Below are 18,064 nucleotides of genomic sequence, written 5' to 3' on the forward strand. Positions count from 1 at the left end.
ACACTTACATGCCCACAGACATAAAGAGTCTTCAAAGGGTACCAGTGAAAAATTCCACTCAAATTCAGTGAAATAGTCACTTCAGATGCCTTTACATCTGAACAAGCAAAGGGTTGAACCTTAAGGAGTGGAGGGCATCAGCCCATGATCCATTGTTGCTGTTTGGTGACCCTCCAAGTAAAAATCCGTCAAGTTCGCTAGCTCCCAGAGGTCCTACTCAGAGGGATGTGGCTGGTTGCAGCCCGCTGTGGTCCACAAGACCTTAAATAGTCTCATTTTGGGCCACTGTTTATTTGCCACAAGAAAGTTGGTTTAAGCAATTTTTCATCCTGGCTCCAGCTTTGAAAGATTAATTGTATAAATATTGTTCCACTTGAGTTGGTATTCAGGAAAAAAAGAGGTGTCCAAAGCTGTTTGCTAAAAAGATAAAAAGAAAGCAGGTGCTTGTTAGGAGAGCATAAGTTCCTGGGAACAGATAGTCTTTCTGATGAGCTCAAGAGGAGCTCAGCCAGGTGCTGTTTGCCAAGGCTGAGGTGTAATAAGTATTTCTCAGATCATAGTGGGGTAGTGGGGGGGAGGGGGGAGCACTACCACCTGCTCTCACATCTTAATCTCTACAAAGATTCATCACACTCTGTTTTGTTTTCATTATCCTGATATTCACATATTACTATATTCAACCCTTGATCAAACCAACGTTATGAACGTCCTGTGTCAAGAGTAAAAGAAGCTTTTATGCTTTAGCATGCTCATTTATAGTTAAATTAAGAAATTTCCTGAAGAATTATCATGCCTATTATCCCTATTTTTAGGGAAGAAAATGAACACTACTTAATGGACCATATGCTCAGGTGCAGTAAATCCTGGTAGCATGACTGACTTGAAATATTTCTAGGCCTAGAAAAGGACATACTCTGATTTCTCAGTTTATTTTTCCCCATGCCACCACCTATCCTGCATTTCATATCAGTATGACTATAGCATTAATGAAATAATAGTGATTTAATGTGAAAAGAAACGCTCTTAGAACAACCTAATACTCTATCCCTGTTCAGAATTGTTTGTTCTATCTGCAATTTTGCCTGTCAGCTCCTTTAATGTACTCTATTTTCATAGCATCAGCTGATTTCCACTGAAATATAAAAGAAACAAAAGGGAAATTTTTAAAGCTTTCTTATAATTAGTTCTGTTTGGATAGGAAATTTATACTTATTAATCCCTAACAGACACTGTCTTATTCTGACAGGTCTATTCAGATAGTGTTGAGAAAATAAAACTACATTTCCCTTATTTCCTTTCTTGGGCCAGATTCTGCTTTCATTAAAAATATGAGTGTTCCAGAGAAATAATCTTGCCTTAACCTCTACTTCCAAGATTGTCCTGCAAAGTACTGGGAGCTACTGCTGAGTTAAAACCTGGAAATGAGCCAGCTATGTGAACTTGAAGTCCAGAAAGCCAAATTTATTCTAGCCTGTATCACAGTATATGTGGCCTGAAGACCGAGGAAGGTGATTTTGCCCTGCTACATCCAGCTCCAGGGTCCTCAGAAGAGAAAACACATGGACCTGGTAGAATGGGTCTGGATGAGGGCCATTAATTCTGAAGGGATTAAACACCTTTGCTCTAAAGAAAGAGTGACAGAGTTAGAATTGTTCAGCATGGAGAAGAGAAGGTTCTGTGGAGGCCTTTATTGCAGCCTCTCAGGCTTAAAGGGGGTCTATAAGAAATTTTAGGGACAAACTTTTCAGCAGGGCCTGCTGCAACAGGACAAGGGTTAATTGTTTTAAACAACAAAAGGATCTATCTTAGACTAGATACAAGGAATAAGTTTTTACAATGAGGGTGATTGTCCTAGTTTAGGAATTGCATTCCCACTTTCCCACCCACTCTGTGCCTATGCTTTTCTTCCCAACCCAAGCCAAGCCAGGCCCCTTCTTCTCTCTTCTTTCCAATGACAAGAGATAACCTGAAGTGGTATGGAATAACAACCTAGACACATCCTCACTGCCACTGCAAAAAATTAACCCTGTCCTTGTGTGAAACCAGGACAGTGATGAAACACTGGAACAGGTTGCCCAGAGAAGTGGTTGATGCCCCATCCCTGGAAACATTCCAGGTTATGTTGGTTGGGGCTCTGAGCAACCTCATCTGCCTAAAGATGTCCCAGCTCCTTGCAGGTGGTTGGACTACATAGCCTTTAAAGATCCATTTCAACCTGAATCAGTCTATAATTTTATGACTTTCAGGAAAAAAAAAAAACCACATTTTTGTAGCAGCAGTTTGTACATAGTGTCCCACAGTATAACTAAGTAATTCTTTGGGATTTTCTTGTGTTGCTTATTCTTTTTAATAATGCATGGCATTTAAATATCTAGAATAATGTATCTTTATGCATTTAAATTTTAAAAACCCAAAAAACTAAATTGAGATAAAACTAAATTGAGTGGTGCAAGATCTTTGCACTTTTCATTACCAGAATGATGTTCCACATTGTGATACTTCATGATGCTCAAAAGAGCTTCATGAAGCTTAAAAAATTAAACTAAACGATTGCCACCCACTGTGTTTTCAGAGAAAAGGAATCTTAAAAATATACTTTAAAGATATTTATTTTGGATAAAATTTTCAAATATCAAATTCATGGGCAGCAATATGAAATAGATGGATAGGATGGATAGATGGGTGGATGAATGGATGGATGGATACAAATAGATGGGATGTAAAATCTACATTTTCCAATCAGTATATACAATTTTTAATTTACAGGGTGAATTAAAAGAAGTGATTGTAGAATTACTATTCATGCTTCTTGAAAACAAGAGAACATTTATTAATTAATTATTATTGTTTTTAATGTATGGATTTTTCCTCTTGTCCTCCACCAACTTTTCCTTCTTTTCATTATTTTTTAATGTAGAAAGGATTTGTCATTGCAATGTTTATAGAGCCAGGCCTCTTGTCTTTAGCAGTATGAGTGAGAGCTGATTGTTCCTAACCACCTCACCTTCATAATTTTAAAAACTGACTTGGAACTATTCTATCCTTCTGAAGATTCTTTAAAACTTTCTGAGTATGAGTAGGCAAATCCTAAATCCTTTTTTAAAAATCAGACTCTTTCAGAGATATCTCAAAACTAGGCTTTCCAGAAACAAACCACTTCTCATGTTTGAAAATGTAGACTGCATCTTGTGGGAAATAGCATTCAAAGAAGCTACTCATACACAGTCTATAAAGTCAATGTGTAAAAAATGGAAAATCCTGAACAGGTCAAGAATAAAAAATTGTAATACATGAAAGAGTTAAACTTTCTTTCTGTATCCCACAGTGTGAGATGGTTTCTTATCTTTATCTGAAGGCCACCTGACACATACTGTTTTGTACCTGGGCTTTTAGAAAAGGATGGCAGTCTGAAAAATAACAGGCATACTTCCATTGCATTCAACATGACTCATACCATGTTTCTATCATAGAAGATGCAAATATTTGCAAATGAAAAATATTTCTTTTAGTATTTTTATATTATAAACTTAGATGACATTCCTAAGCTGTCCTACCACCCAGTAATGTTTACAGTTATTTCTGTAAAACAAAATTGTGTATTCACAAAATAATTGTGCCCTAGTGAAAGCTTGAATTTAGCCTGCCTTTTCGGGTTTTTCTAAGTGTGCACTTAAATGAAATTGGCATTCTAAAACATGTTCTAGTCATGCTGTGACTTTTCTGCCATGCAAGGATAGTAGGCAAACACAACAAGAAAAAGAGTAAATTAGACATTATATAGAGTAGCATGTAAACTAATAAAAAGTATTATTTATAATCTAAAAACAAAGATGACATTTCAAAAATGTGGGTATGTTGGGAATGAAAGACAAGAATTTGAAGCTTAGAATATTTAAATGTGACTAATACCACAGTTTTTTGTAGTGTCACCATCATATATGCTGCAGTTTTTCCACTGTTCATATCTACTTTGGACAGGTTTAAAAACTAGGCACTGAGAAACCTCTCCATAAGACCAAAACATGTAATCCAGACTTTTGTATGGAAGAAAGAGACAAATACACACAGACTTGCTACTCCCAAATATTTTTTTAAGAAGATAGAAATGATCACATACTCTTCAGCTATTACCAGTATGGTGGTCCTTGCAGAAACAAAAGGAAAAAAAACAACCTAGCACTGGAGGGGATGTTGATAACAATCATTACATTCTTCTGTCAACATTTCATGTTTCTTCTCTGCAAAGCCAGCAGAAGAAACTGTTGCTTGGTCATTTTACTGTCCCGAAGCAAAAGGAAGACAATTACAATATGAACTTCCTGACCTCTCAACATTGTAAGAAATTACTCATTACTTTTCCTTATTGAATTCAACTGTCCTTTTCAGCTACCAGCAGAGAGATGATCATGTTTCTCAGAGAGAATTCTTGGCTCCTGATTCTGCTCAAATAATCTATAAAAATACAAAACTGAAATCAGAAGATGGAGAAAAGTTTATTAGGATAGTCCCAAAGTTTTATGCAGTTATTCAGACGTCTGCTAAAATGTCAGAAAATCATCACATCAACCTACCCCTCTTCCTGCTCTTCTCCTCAATTAGCACTAAAGTAGTCATTCTCTCTCAATCATTTTAATTTTGTATTTTTCCATTCTTTAAAATTCTAGATAAGTCAGTAATTCTCAGTATATAGGGCCCATATTTTCTATTTAAATATCAAATGTAGATTTTGTAAACACCTCCATTAGTGTTGACATTACATTTTAATTAACAGGCAAAGCCAGTTCTTTGTTTGTTGAAAACAAACCACAGTGCTTTATCTATCATGTAGACTCATCTTGTTCCAAGTACCTACTGATAACAAGTACAAATACATTCATTATTGTTAACACAAGGAAAACTTCATTATCATGCTTTACTCTAATTCTATCCCTGTTCTTTTCACATTATTAAAACATACAATTCAAGGCATAGGAATGATTTTACGTCTTTATAACAATGTGTCTTTTAAGACAGTAGTTGTAAGTTTCTTTCAACACTTTCAGTCAAAATAGATGGACATTTTTCATATCAGTTAGCTTCATCTATTGATCATAGTCCCATGGAATTAAGCCTAATGAGAACTGCCTACGGTGTTGGATTGGTTTTTGTCCAAAAGTAAAAAGCGACACAAGGACACAGACATTCTAAACACAGAACAATAATAGACCTGCATATGTAAACAGATTCACAAGACCACAGAACTGTGAAGTTGGAAGAGACCTCTGGGAATCTTTTAGTCCAAGTCCTTCCTTAAAGGAGGGACAAAGGAGGGCAAGTTGCTCAGGGCTGTGTCCTCAGTAACTACATGCCTGGAGACTCCACAAATACTATAGCTCTCTGCTCTAGAGGTTTGACCACCTCCAGAGTGGTAGACTTTTTTAATATTTCTAATTGGAATTTCCTGTGATGAAACTCATTTTTTTACTTCAACCCAGTTCTTTAACTAGGCCCATTAATAACTTACCTTGGAAGCTTCTAAACACAGGGACATAGGGAAACGGTAGTGTCCTGGTTCCAGACAGGACAGGGTTAATTTTTGCAATATCAAGGAAGGGGCATGGCTAGAACCTGGAAGTTATTCTGTACCACCTCATACAATTTCTGGGGGAAGGGGAAAGGGACTGTCTCCAGGGAAGAACGGGCTCTGATCTGGTGGAGGACATGTACCGAAGGGGGACAACTAGTATTTTCTCTTTTCGGGGCTGTCTGTCTGAATTGATCTTTCTTGTACCCTTTGTCATTCATATTGTCACTCTCTTTCTTATCTCATTGCTGGTTTTGAGTAAATTGTTCTCATGTCAACCCATGATCTTTGCCTTTTGTGCTTCCAATTCTCCTCTCCAGCCCGCTGCAGGGAGGAAGGGAAGAAGAAATCTAGGAAGTGAGACAGCACTGCGTGATTTGGAGTCTTATGGAGGCATTGATTTGGGGAGTACCATTCCTAAATCACAACAGGTGCAGAAGGAAGCATCCTACTTCATTGCAGGATTGGTAGCTTTTTTCTTTGTTTTTTTTTTTTTCTTTTCTTTTTTTTTTTTTTACGTGATTTGCGCCTAGATTTGTCTTCAGAGTTCTTGAAGATTACTATGGAGCTCTTTTCATATATACACAGAACAGTGTTTTCACTGATTTTAATAAGTTAATTGTACATTGTAAAAATAAAAAAATTGATCTGTTGCTGAGTACAGGAGATGCTGCTGTATTTGCAATGCTTAATCATGGCCAGATGAGAGCCAGGAAATAATATGAAATGTGAATAATAAGCAAAACTATTATCCTTTAGAAGAAAAATTGAGATGTTTCCTAGCATGACTAAATATACTCAAGAGCTGTATTCATTCAGTGTATTTATGCAAATAAAGTAATATTTATTTGCTATCATATTTCTATTGCCAATCAAAACAAGAAAAAATATTAAAAGGAAGCATGGATCACCACTGATAAGAAATTATATAATAATAAGGAACTAATTATCCCTTTCCAGATTTGAGTTTACAGCTTCACATACTGACATAATATTGATAATTATTCAGAGAAACTGTACTCCATTTCATCGGGTCTGTAGCCTTATTATATTTGGTGGCAAAAATTCTGTCTGGAATAAGGATTTTGACATTTAAAGGAAGTTTGTAAATGCTAATAGTTTCAAGGACATGCCATTTTGTGCATGTATTTTTCATAATGAAATGGATTTTTCTGAAAATGAGACTCCCTTACAACTTAGCTAGACTCCAGGTTCATGGAGAATGTTCTTCTGGCAAATTCCTCTACCCCACTTGAGGACAGCTTTAGGCCCTGAATTCCATATTTCCACAAAGGAAGACACATTGAATTGACAGTACACATTCATAAAATTATCACAGCATGTATAAATAGGTGGGCTAACAGTGAAATGTTTATCTTTCCTCTCCATTAGCAAAAAAAATATCAGCAAACGGTAAACACCCTCCTTTCTGAAGGGTCCTTGAAAGTCACACAGAGATTAAACTAGTCCATCTCTTCAGAATGACCCAACACTTAACACAGGTACGCTTCTGCCTATTGGATTGAATTTGTAAAGACGAGAGAAACAATTAGATTTTAAGGAGTTTGACAGATGAGCTCCTGTGAAGGGTACATTGGCTATTTGCTTTAATAACAAGAGCAGTTAATCTTTAGCTTTAAGAGGATATGCCTTTTTTTTCTTTTACAGATTTTGGGTATCATATTTTATTGTCTCTTGAGTTTGATATAGTATGTTTCAGTTGACCTAGCAAAATAGCTTGAAAGCTCTGCCCAGCAGTAAGTGCCTGGACCTGAATTACATGGTCCCATTTAGATGGGCCTCTTTACAAAAAGCATTGCTAACTGCATTAATTGCGAAGAAAGGGTAATTTTGCTTCATTTCAGAGACAGCTCAGCACATGCCATTTGCAATGCCCTCAAATTAACTCTTAATACAGCAAAATTTTTGCAGGAATATTCATAGAAGCAATGACTCATAAATATGGCACTTGTTTTTATAGCCACTTTTAGGAGAGGAATTGTATCTTATACTGTTGAAAAGAACTCGAGGACTATGATCTACTAATTAAGCAGGGGTGAGAATTTGTCATTAGTATTGATACCCTGTTTGAACTTAGCCAAATCACTTACAATCCGTCCTTCTGAGTATCAACTTTGAAAATATGTATAACAATATTTTTGTTAGCTAACAATCTTAGCTATTCTACAAAGGTTTTGTAAACTTTAATTCATATTTGTACAGCATTTTTAATGTCATTGGAAGAGAAATTACTGTAATCATTGATAAAGTGCAAAATAATTTCTACTAGAGTATACACATTTTCATAGGATGTATCTTCATAAAAAGTAAGCTTGATGAAATGAATACTAACTATTGACATTTAATAAATCAGGAAGTGCATATGAATATTTATGACAGAAAAGTACCAGCAAAGAGAAATCTCTGAAGCTGTCAATCTATTTCTCTGCAGAGAACACCCAAACAAATGTAAAATCAACTGTAAAGCCCAGGTCCTCACTTGGTGAGTTTATTTAAGGGGGCTTAGGCTTTTTTATACCCTGAGATAGGCGTACAAGAGAAACCCAACAACACACAGGAAATTAATCAAGAAACTTCTACCAGTGAATTTTAGAAGATCGGGAGCCTGGAAAAATTTAAAGCAAACATTCCATCAAACTAAACCATTTCACAAAGCACTGGCTTAGCAAACTCTAACCCAGGAAATGTTAAATTACCCAGATATCAAGAAGGGGAAATCAGGAGAAGGAAAAAGAGAAAGAGAGGAAAAAAAAAAAGGGGGGGGGGGGAGAGGAAAAAAGAAACAAAAGAGCTGCCACAAAATCCACAGACAACAGTCCTGCAACCATATGCGTCTTTGTGCAAGGCTTTTATCCGTATTGCCCTCCTCTGGGCACAGCCCCAGGTGGGGCTTGCACTCTGATAACCTCTCTGGGGCCAGGCTGGGGCTCCGGGAACAGGGTGTGGGACATCACCTCTGGTGTGCCAGTGACCGACAGCTGGATCAGATGGCTCCAAAGGGGGCAGGGTGTGGGGCAGCATCCCGCTTTCACAGAACTTCCCCTGACCTGTCTCACACAAACACTTTGGTTGGTTGGAGCAAGTAACCACTTTTCTCAGCCCCTCACATTAACAAATAATTATCAGGATAGAATATGTACCTTAGTAAAATGACACTTTTCTTTAGGGGAAGAAAAGAAACAGAATTTATTAGGTATTTCCAAGTACAATCCTTTTAATATAACTGGATACTTTGCAGTCATATTAACTAAAGTTTAAATTAGCTGGACTGGAGCAAATTATGTAAGAAAAGATGGCTTTTAAGTCATTAGCATAAAATCAGTCAATTTAATGAAAGAAATCCAGATAATTCAATATTATTCTTTTTACTTCTTCTTAACCTTGTTAGCTTTTCTAAGGGTAAAATACCCTGAACTTTCTCAAACCAGCTACTCAATTTCAAAAGATCTTAAGATTTTCTTTTGGCAGTCATTATAAGTTAGGCTGCCAACAGTAAAACCTAAATAAGCTCAGGAATTCTAAAGGCATTATCAGATGTCAGGCATTCTGTACTTAATTGAGCTCAAATCCTTATAACATTTAGACCAGCAGTGTATCCCAAACAGTAAAATATATCCCAATATTTAATTAATCCTGGATTTACTTAAGCAAATCCACTACATATGAAAAAAAAAATCAGTAATTTGACCCACTGTGGGCTCAAAAGTATTTGATTGGTTAGAACTTTTTTTTTTAACATGATCTTTAACTCAAGCTTAATTAATATTACAGACTGCCTTTTATTCTGAAGCCAAAAAGAACCTGTTCTTTCTGTCTCAGATACAGCAGAATGATATCTTCTAAGATTTTCCAAAGGACAAACTTGTTGCAGGGTTAGTGACACATCCTCAAAAAAACATACAGTAGAGAAGCAACTTCTGCCACAGAAAAGCAATGTTAAGATGATGAGTAGGAGACAGGCTGAGATACTTCTATGGTAAGGGTGAAAGAAAGAATACTTGTGGAGAATCAAGGATAAGCATGTTTTGTCTCAAACTTTCTAACTATTGTGACAGGAAAATTGTGATTGGAAGAGACAGTCCTGCAGAGGAGGAGCAATGCTGTTCTGGGCCAACTTTCTTTCCCACCTTGAGATTCATGCTCAATCATCCTCCCTGTCTTTACCTGACTCACTTCCTGAAAGGCTCTGAGGGGCTAGCTGTATCTGCATGAACTAAATAGTTTGAAAATTGTACTTTACCAGGTTAACTGTAAAACGAAGATTATTTCCATCTGCTATCTTTTTCCTCTCTTTCTTTGTGTCACTACCCCAGTTCTGGAGCATCCAGGAGGCAAGACTAATGCAAGATATAAAGACTGGTAAAGATCTTTCTTCCCTTTCTCCCTTTTCTGTCTTTATTTCCTCCCTCCCTTGCTTTGTCTGGGCAAAGTGCAGCTATAATACCTGCACACCATATTGAGTTTTATCTGGGGCTTGTTGAAGTCTTTTGTGATAATTAAGGACTTGTTAGCCAGAACATTTGAGACTAAATAGGGTGCTAGATGCCAGAGTGAAGACAATTGTACAATAAAACATAAGAACTCCCTAACACTGGTGTGAAGGAGGACTGTTGACTTTGTTCAGCCTGACAGGAATTTATAAGGAACATGATGCTCCCTACTGGTTGGTTGTGACATGGAAGAAAGTCAGCAGCACTGACCAAGGAAGGTGAATTGGTTTTTACATCTTTCCTTTTGTAATTGAGTTTGGGCTTCTAATGTCATCTAACTGCTTCTGACAACCTGCCAAAATGGAGATGACAAAGTCTTACAATAAATTGCTACAGAAATCATCCTTCATCTACTCAGTTCAATGCCACAGCAATTTTTAGCATATACTTTTAGAATATGCCCCTCTTATCTTTAAGTTTTCCTAAACAGCTGAGATAGCCTTAATCATTTCATTAAAAAAAATAAATAAGCAAGCCAAAGAAAAGACAAGAAAAAACAACTTTTTCAAATCACAAATAGATACGAAATTGAAAGCTACAGACAAGTCACTGCCTGTGACTCTTGATATTGTCTCTGTGTATTAAGAGTGCACAAAACACCTAGGAATCCTGTTATTCACCTTACAACAGAAGAGTGTTATTCATGTTACATGTGCCATAGGAAATCCAAATAAAAGAAGTCCTGGCTGGAGAACTGTGTTTGAAATTACTGCACAGTAATCAAGTAATTGCAGTGTCTACTACAGAGGCAATCTCCAGATGCTACTCTTAGCAGTAAACATCTCAAAATTCTCTCAGTCGGAGTCCAGTCCATTGCAGGGCTGATTATTCTTGTTTGTTCTCTTTTTTGTTCATCGATAAAGGAAATGCATCTGTTTTCATCCCTAATTTTGATACTGTTGCTCATCCAGTATTACCACACTGCAGGGAGCTACAAAGATGAGAATAAGCAACTTCCAGTGATTTAGATTACTCCTCTTAGACTGGATAAATTTTGCATTAGGCAAAATGTTTCTTTCAATACAGAATTCTTATTAAAAGAAATATTTTTACACTTTTATCCTGGTTTTTAAAACTGAAATATTTTCCTTCTTCCTTTTAATCATAGGAGAGATTGATCTTAGTTGCTACTCACCACTCCATACCTATATTTTGCTTGAAGTTTTTTAATTACTCATTCATACACAGACTCACACCTTCAAAATGGTAGAAAAATAAACTGGAGTACAGGACAAATTCTATAATCCAGAATTTAAAATCATAATCCTCAAAGATACCTGTTGTTTGCTCGTTTTCCTGAAATTTTTTCCTGACTCAGACTTTTGTAATAATAATAATAATTTTTTTCTATTTATAGCTACTATAATAAACACTATATTGATGAAAAATATAAAAGAATAAAGTGAGCTATCCAATCAACTGTGAACACTAACTAACTAAAAATCACAGTAGGGACTTTTATCATCCTTCACATTTTTATTCACAGCTAGCTGTTATGGCCTTTTTTTCCCCTCAAATCCTGTCATTCTTTCCTGTGTATTCACTAAGTGTTTTTTTTTAACTCAAGCAAGAAAGCAAGGGCTTCCGCAGACAAATGAAAGATATTTTCAATGTCTGTTCATTTACTGCATAAATTGCAGCATGCAGTGCACCTTTCAACTGAATCTTTTAATTTATTTTCACCTGTATTTTCAGCATGTGTTTAATGAAACACAGTGAGTGGGGCTGGAGAAGAAGCAGAAGGGCAATTAAAACACTGAAAGGATCAAAGTAGCTGCCATACAGGGGGACACTGAAAAGGTTCATACTTTTCAATCTGTGATTGAGAAGGCTGAGGGGAGATGGAGGCTGATGAAGTCATGAGTGCAATGGAAAAAGAGAGAGCAAAACTATCATCAAATCTCAATAAAACTACCAAGAATTTTTTTTTAAAACAGATAAGAAGTTTTTCTTAATGCTCTGAGTAACTTTGTATTAGCAACTAGTCAGACAGGAAACAGTAGAAGTGGATAGTACTGTGAGGTTTAAAAATACAGGGCAAATTCAGGCACAATGGGTCTATTAAAACGGACTAAATAGAACAGGAAACACTTGTGCATCCTTGGGTGCCAGAGAGAAAATGCTGATATGTTCATGTGGTTTAAACCAAATGAGAAAAAAGTCATGTATTGACTTATTAATGATATGTAATTAACCAGCAATCACTGAGCAGTCAATCACAACAACAGATAAACCACAACACTGTATAACTACAAAATGCATTTACATTCCTTTCCTCAGAAATTGAGACTAGATAAATTTCTGCTTTTCCTTAGCAAAACAGGCAACTAATTTAGGAAAATTCAGAGCTAAATGTTTTAACTAGATCCTTTACAAATTCTGTATTGAGGAATCTGCACTGTCATAAGTTGTTTTTCTTCTGGCATACCAAAAGTGCATATTGAAGCTATCTAGGTATCCTTTTGAAAAAGCAGTTATGTTGTGAGTTCTATTTGAGGTTTGGCATTCAGCTTTTTTTTGCAATGATGCATATTTAAAAATGCAAGTCATGAACAGTTAAGATATTTTTAATTAAAATTATTTCAAAAAAGGAACTTTCAATGGACTGCTTTAGCTTAGAAAGTCTAAAAAATTAAAGGCATTAAAAAGGTGAAACACTTATAAATGGTAACTGAAACTATCTCCAAGTTGCAGAAAAAATATACACAAGAGCTAATGTATATGTCATGAAATAAATGTTCCACAACTTCAAAGATATTGGTCCTATCTTCTTCTTAAATTTATTTTTTTCTTTTTCACTTTGTTTATATAAAGAAATTAATTTTGAATTTGCAGCACTACCTACTTTGTTATATTCACAATATGAAAACACAATGTTTAAACAGGACATGAAAAGATATAAAATTGTGTTAGCAATGTATCCCAAAACAAGGGATAAGAATACACCAAAATTAGACTACAGAAGAAGACTAGAAACTGCAAAAGAAAAAACTAATTAGAAAAATCTGATAAAGTGAAAAAGCAATTTTATTATGGTGTGATGAAAGTTAGAAATCACAGAAAACAATGAGTCTTCGTTTTCAAATCTATTAAATCAATGTCACTGCTGCAAATGAAATCAATGCCTACATGGCAGTTTTATGTAAAGAAATAACCTTCAAGGTACAAAAAAGCATCTTATTTCCAAACTCATGTATAAGGCCTCCAATTTGATTTCATTTTTGTGACTGAATACTGCAAATAAGAAAATTACTATGTTATAACAACACCAATACAGAAAGAACATAAATTCCAGTTTGCAGTTTCACATTTTAATGAGCAAGATATGTTTCATAATTATTATTTAAATAATGTTTACACTAAAAGAGCCCATTAGCTTGGAGAAAAGATACATAAACTGCAAACTTGCTCACAAGCCTTGCTCCAAAGGGCTTTGGAGCTGAAAAGGCTCCAAAGGCTTTTCAGCTCTGCTAGAGATTATAGCCTATTAGAAAAACCTGTCAGTCTTGCAAGTCTTGATGTTTCAGCCACTTACAAATAATAAAATGCTGTAAAATTGCTTCTGTCTCTTGATACTTCATTATTCTTCTGAGCAACTCCACTCTCCACTTCCCTCCTTTCTCTTCTCCCCTCCCCTCCCCTCCATTATTCTCTCCCTTGGCCTCCCTTTTCCTCCCTTTTCCCGTCCCCTCTACATTATTTTTGCGCAAGATACAGCCAAAAAAGTTAATATGAAGGAAATGGGACTGTCCATAATGCAGTGGTTGCAAAAGAACACATATGTTTAGTGTATTCTCAGAACATCATACACCCTCAAAAACTCTAGTACCTTCCAAGCCTAGGTGGAAATATATTTTTTAAATCCCTGCTTTCGTGAATGTTCAGAGTATCATTCCCTCCAAAAGCCGAATCTGTCCTGTGTTCAAGAGAAACCTGATTAGTTTTGACATATATACTCTCTAATGGTCAAAGGAAATCCAAATGTTAAATGTTTTACTATCTTAAGGCTTTGCTAGACTGCAAAAGGAAATCTAACAACTGAAAGAAGGATTTGGATTCTCAATGGCATAGGTAGCAGCTTGTTGAAGGCCCCTGAAAATTCTGAAATCCTGTCATTAAGGAGAAAAGTAGATCTGACCTCCTATATAGTACAATGTAGATCTTTTTAATACATGCATGTGTGCTAACAATTTTATTTACTTAATGTTGGAAGTGACTGAATGATGTGGAAGTTTGATTGTGAGAAGATTAAACTGCTTTAAAAATATTGTATTTTAAGATGTAAATAGTGTAAAATAACACTAGCAGGATATTGAGAGCTAAGAATAAAATGGAATTAGTTAGGTTTGTATGCCCAAACTAAGCCTTATGCTTACTTCAGAGGATCACTGTTTCACAGGGAAAAGCAGAAAGTCACTGTTTCACAGAAAGCAGAAAAGGAGAGCCTGTGCTCACAGAACAATTACAAAGACATTACAAACTGCCCTGCCCCCCCCAAAAAAAGGAAAGAAAACCCCAATAAATTTGTAAAATAATCAGCTTTAGATAAATTCAAGAATTATACTGATATTGTAGATGTGTAGATGCTTCTGTACCCAGGAGGAATTTTTTCTTTCCAAAGTGGGAGATGGTGGCCAGCAAAGAGGTAATTCTTTGGAGACTGATGACAGAATAACTGCATCTCCCTCCGTCCCACAGACAGTTATTTATCACAGAGGAATAAAGCATGAGGAAACAGATACAGAAGTAGGAAATGGATGTGTTGCTATCCCACACCAAAGTCCAGTGTCTGTCTGTCAGCATGTATGGGGATCCCAGGGTTCTGTCACTTTGCCATCACGACTGCAGTCCCTTGTCAGAGAGTTTCCAGAGAGAGCACAGAAAACAGTAGTGCCAGGACCAGCCTCTCCTGAGCTCACAGAGAAGGTCTTGGAGGCCTCACCTCCTGCTTTTGCTCCAGAAGTGGCATTAAACAAGGATCTCCAAAGGAAAGTAAATGCCAGAATTAAGCAAGAAAGCAAATGTCCTGCTGCATAACACCAGATGTGTTTGCCCCAGGTAGAGCTGGCACGTAACACTCCAGTGACATGTATTTTGAGGAAAAAAGTGTTCTCTGCTATTTCCCTTAGCCTAAACAGTGGCCCTTCTGCTAAACATTGCTGCCAGAGTAACTTGTCCATTACTCATTTTGTCTGAAATTTGAGTCTCTTCAAGACTGAGATTCTCAACACGAATGAAACCTGTCTTGTGGAAAGAGTAAAATGACATCTGTCATGTCACAGCTGGCTCATTGCACATACCCAGCTGCTTGTACAGATGAGAATCTGTCTTGACTGATGTGGCCCTTGCAATGAAAGAGTTGAAATGCAGGCTTGTTACACAGGCTTTCAAGCCAACAGAAAAACTTAAATAACAATTTGCTATATTTATTTTATAATCTCATGATTTACAACTTCATTTCAGGACTTTGGCTATTTCAGAGCAATATCGTGGTAATCAGTTGCCAGGTCTTTCTATCCTGGAATTTCAAAAAAATGAAAGGCACAAATTCAAATTCAGGGACAGGAAGGATGTGGATGTGAGAATCAGAGAAGGAAAAAGGGTGCACAAATCTTCTTTTTCCACATTTTCTGAATGTTCATAGTCGTTAAATACCTGCTAATTTCAGCAATGTAAGCAGGAAGGTTTAGGAAGGAAAAGTATTCAAAGTCAGTTCAGAAGTTTGAGCAACCTTGTCTAGTGAAAGGTTCATGGCAAGGGGGTTGGAACTAGGTGATATTTTAGGTCCCTTCCAACCCAAACCATCCTATGAGTCTATGACAAGAATTATAATAACCATAACTAATGTCTGGACCTCTTTATTTCCTTTTCTAATTTTTTTTCCCTTAAGTTTGCACAGGAATGGCAAAGAAGAGGGGTTGTTCCTAAGATGGCTGTCTAAAAAATCAATTGCAAAAGAACAATGGCTTCTTCACTACATACACCACAGGGATCATATGTTTTACATTCACAGGGTTCAAAATAGTATGTTCAGACTTCACCTCCAAGGGTCATATTGATGGTCAAAAGATTTGCTCAAGAAATCAGGCTTAGTGGCACTTGAACTGCAGGTGCTTACAACAGTGGCTTTCACTTGACTATCCTGGGAAGGCATCTGGGATACCTGTAAGTAGCTTCCCAGGATATAGGAAGGGATTTTTCACTTATGCTGTAGTGTGGCCACTACAGGGCTCCAGGGGCGTTTGTGACAGTGGTCACACGGGTTTTCAGGATGAGGGCAGAGATGAGGATTTGACTCCATATTTTAGAAGGCTTGATTTATTCTTTTATGATATATGTTACATTAAGACTATACTAATGAATAGAAGGAAAAGTCTGTCACAGAAGGCTCGCTAAGAATAGAAAGGAATGAAAACAAAGGTCTGTGGCTCGCACAGAGAGCAAGAGCCAGCTCTGCCGTGAGTGGCCATTAATTCCAAACATCCACACGAGACCAATCATGGATCCACCTGTTGCATTCCACAGCAGCAGATAACCATTGTTTACATTGTGTTTCTGAGGCTTCAGCTTCTCAGAAGGGAAAAAATCCTAAGAAAGGATTTTCAGAAAAAGATATCTGCGACGGGGGCTCTTGTTGTGTTTAGGGTGCTCAGGGTCAGCACTGCAGAGCCCAACTGGCAGCTACAGGGGCTAGGCAGGGGCCTGGGAGGATGGGTGGAAGCAGACACCCACCTGAGCACAGAGAAATTGTGTCATCCGCAGGGAGGGGAATGGATTTGTGAGCCACTTCTGTCACTGAGAGGGGTTCCTGTGCCTCTTTTCTCAGAGGAAAGCACAGATTTTCAACTTTTCACCAAAAAAAAATTCTGTTAAGTGATTTAGAGGGGAAAGAGGTGATGCTTTAAGAAAAGCTGAAGTAATTTGTGGGTGACAAAATGAGCTTTTTTGAGAGAAAAACTTAAAGTATATTAGAGAATTCATAGGTCACATTTCAGGGGGAAGATGAGGTAAATTAGAAGGGGAATGAGCTTACTGAGGAAAAAACTGAGGAGACTTGGAACAAAATTAGTTTTTTGAAGAAAAAGATGATGAAATTTAGAGGGAACAGAGGTTACATTTTGGAGTGGAAATCTGAGGTACTTGTAACAAAATCAGCTTTTTTTGAGGGCAGGAAATATGAAGTAATGTAAAAGAGTGGGAAGATTTTAGAAAAAGTTTTAAGTATTTTATAGGGACGTGCTGTGGAGGTGAAACCTGAGAGGGCACAGTTTTTGAGGAACATGCGTGGTACATCAGAACATGTGGTAAGAATTCTCTCAGGGAAGAGAGCTGTCACTAATAGGAGTAGTGTGGAGGTTACTGATCAGGAATAAGGTGAGCATTTTTGAGAGTGAAAGCTGGGATACATTAGGGAATACACTAACAGTGATGTGGAAAGAAGGAAGATTTGAGGAGGCCATGCTGAACAATCTGTCTCTGTGTGGACATCCTGGCTCTGGGGTACTGAAGGGTATTCAGTAAAATGCATTTGCAAACTCTGTTCCACCTACACCACCCTTCCTGCCCCACTTGGCTGTAGCACATGCCAATCAAAGGGCACTGTACTTGTTAATTTTTACCCTTGCAACAGCTGTTGCAGTTCTTGCAGTGGTGAAGCAATTGTGTGTTTGACTGAGGACTACCACAAGGAAACTCAAGGATGGTAATTTTTTTCTCCTCAAACTCTCCTGAGACTCAAGTCTGAAGTCCGGATGGGAGTATGATGATGCTGCGGAGTACAGAACAGGTCTTGTGGTTCTGCAGGCCCAGTGGAGAGAGGGAAAGAGGGAAGGAGGTTTTGAGTCTAAGTTTGGTGATATTACGCTTTGCTAGGCATAAGCTGAAAAGTCAGGATGTGGGTCTGCAGGTGAGTTCAGACCCTTGGGGCTGAAATAGGGGGCTGGGCTCTGAGCAGGATGGGAAGAGCCTTGTGAGGGGCTTAAATATGGTC

The sequence above is a fragment of the Melospiza melodia genome, chromosome 1, assembly GCF_035770615.1.
Source record: "Melospiza melodia melodia isolate bMelMel2 chromosome 1, bMelMel2.pri, whole genome shotgun sequence".
NCBI lineage: Eukaryota > Metazoa > Chordata > Aves > Passeriformes > Passerellidae > Melospiza > Melospiza melodia.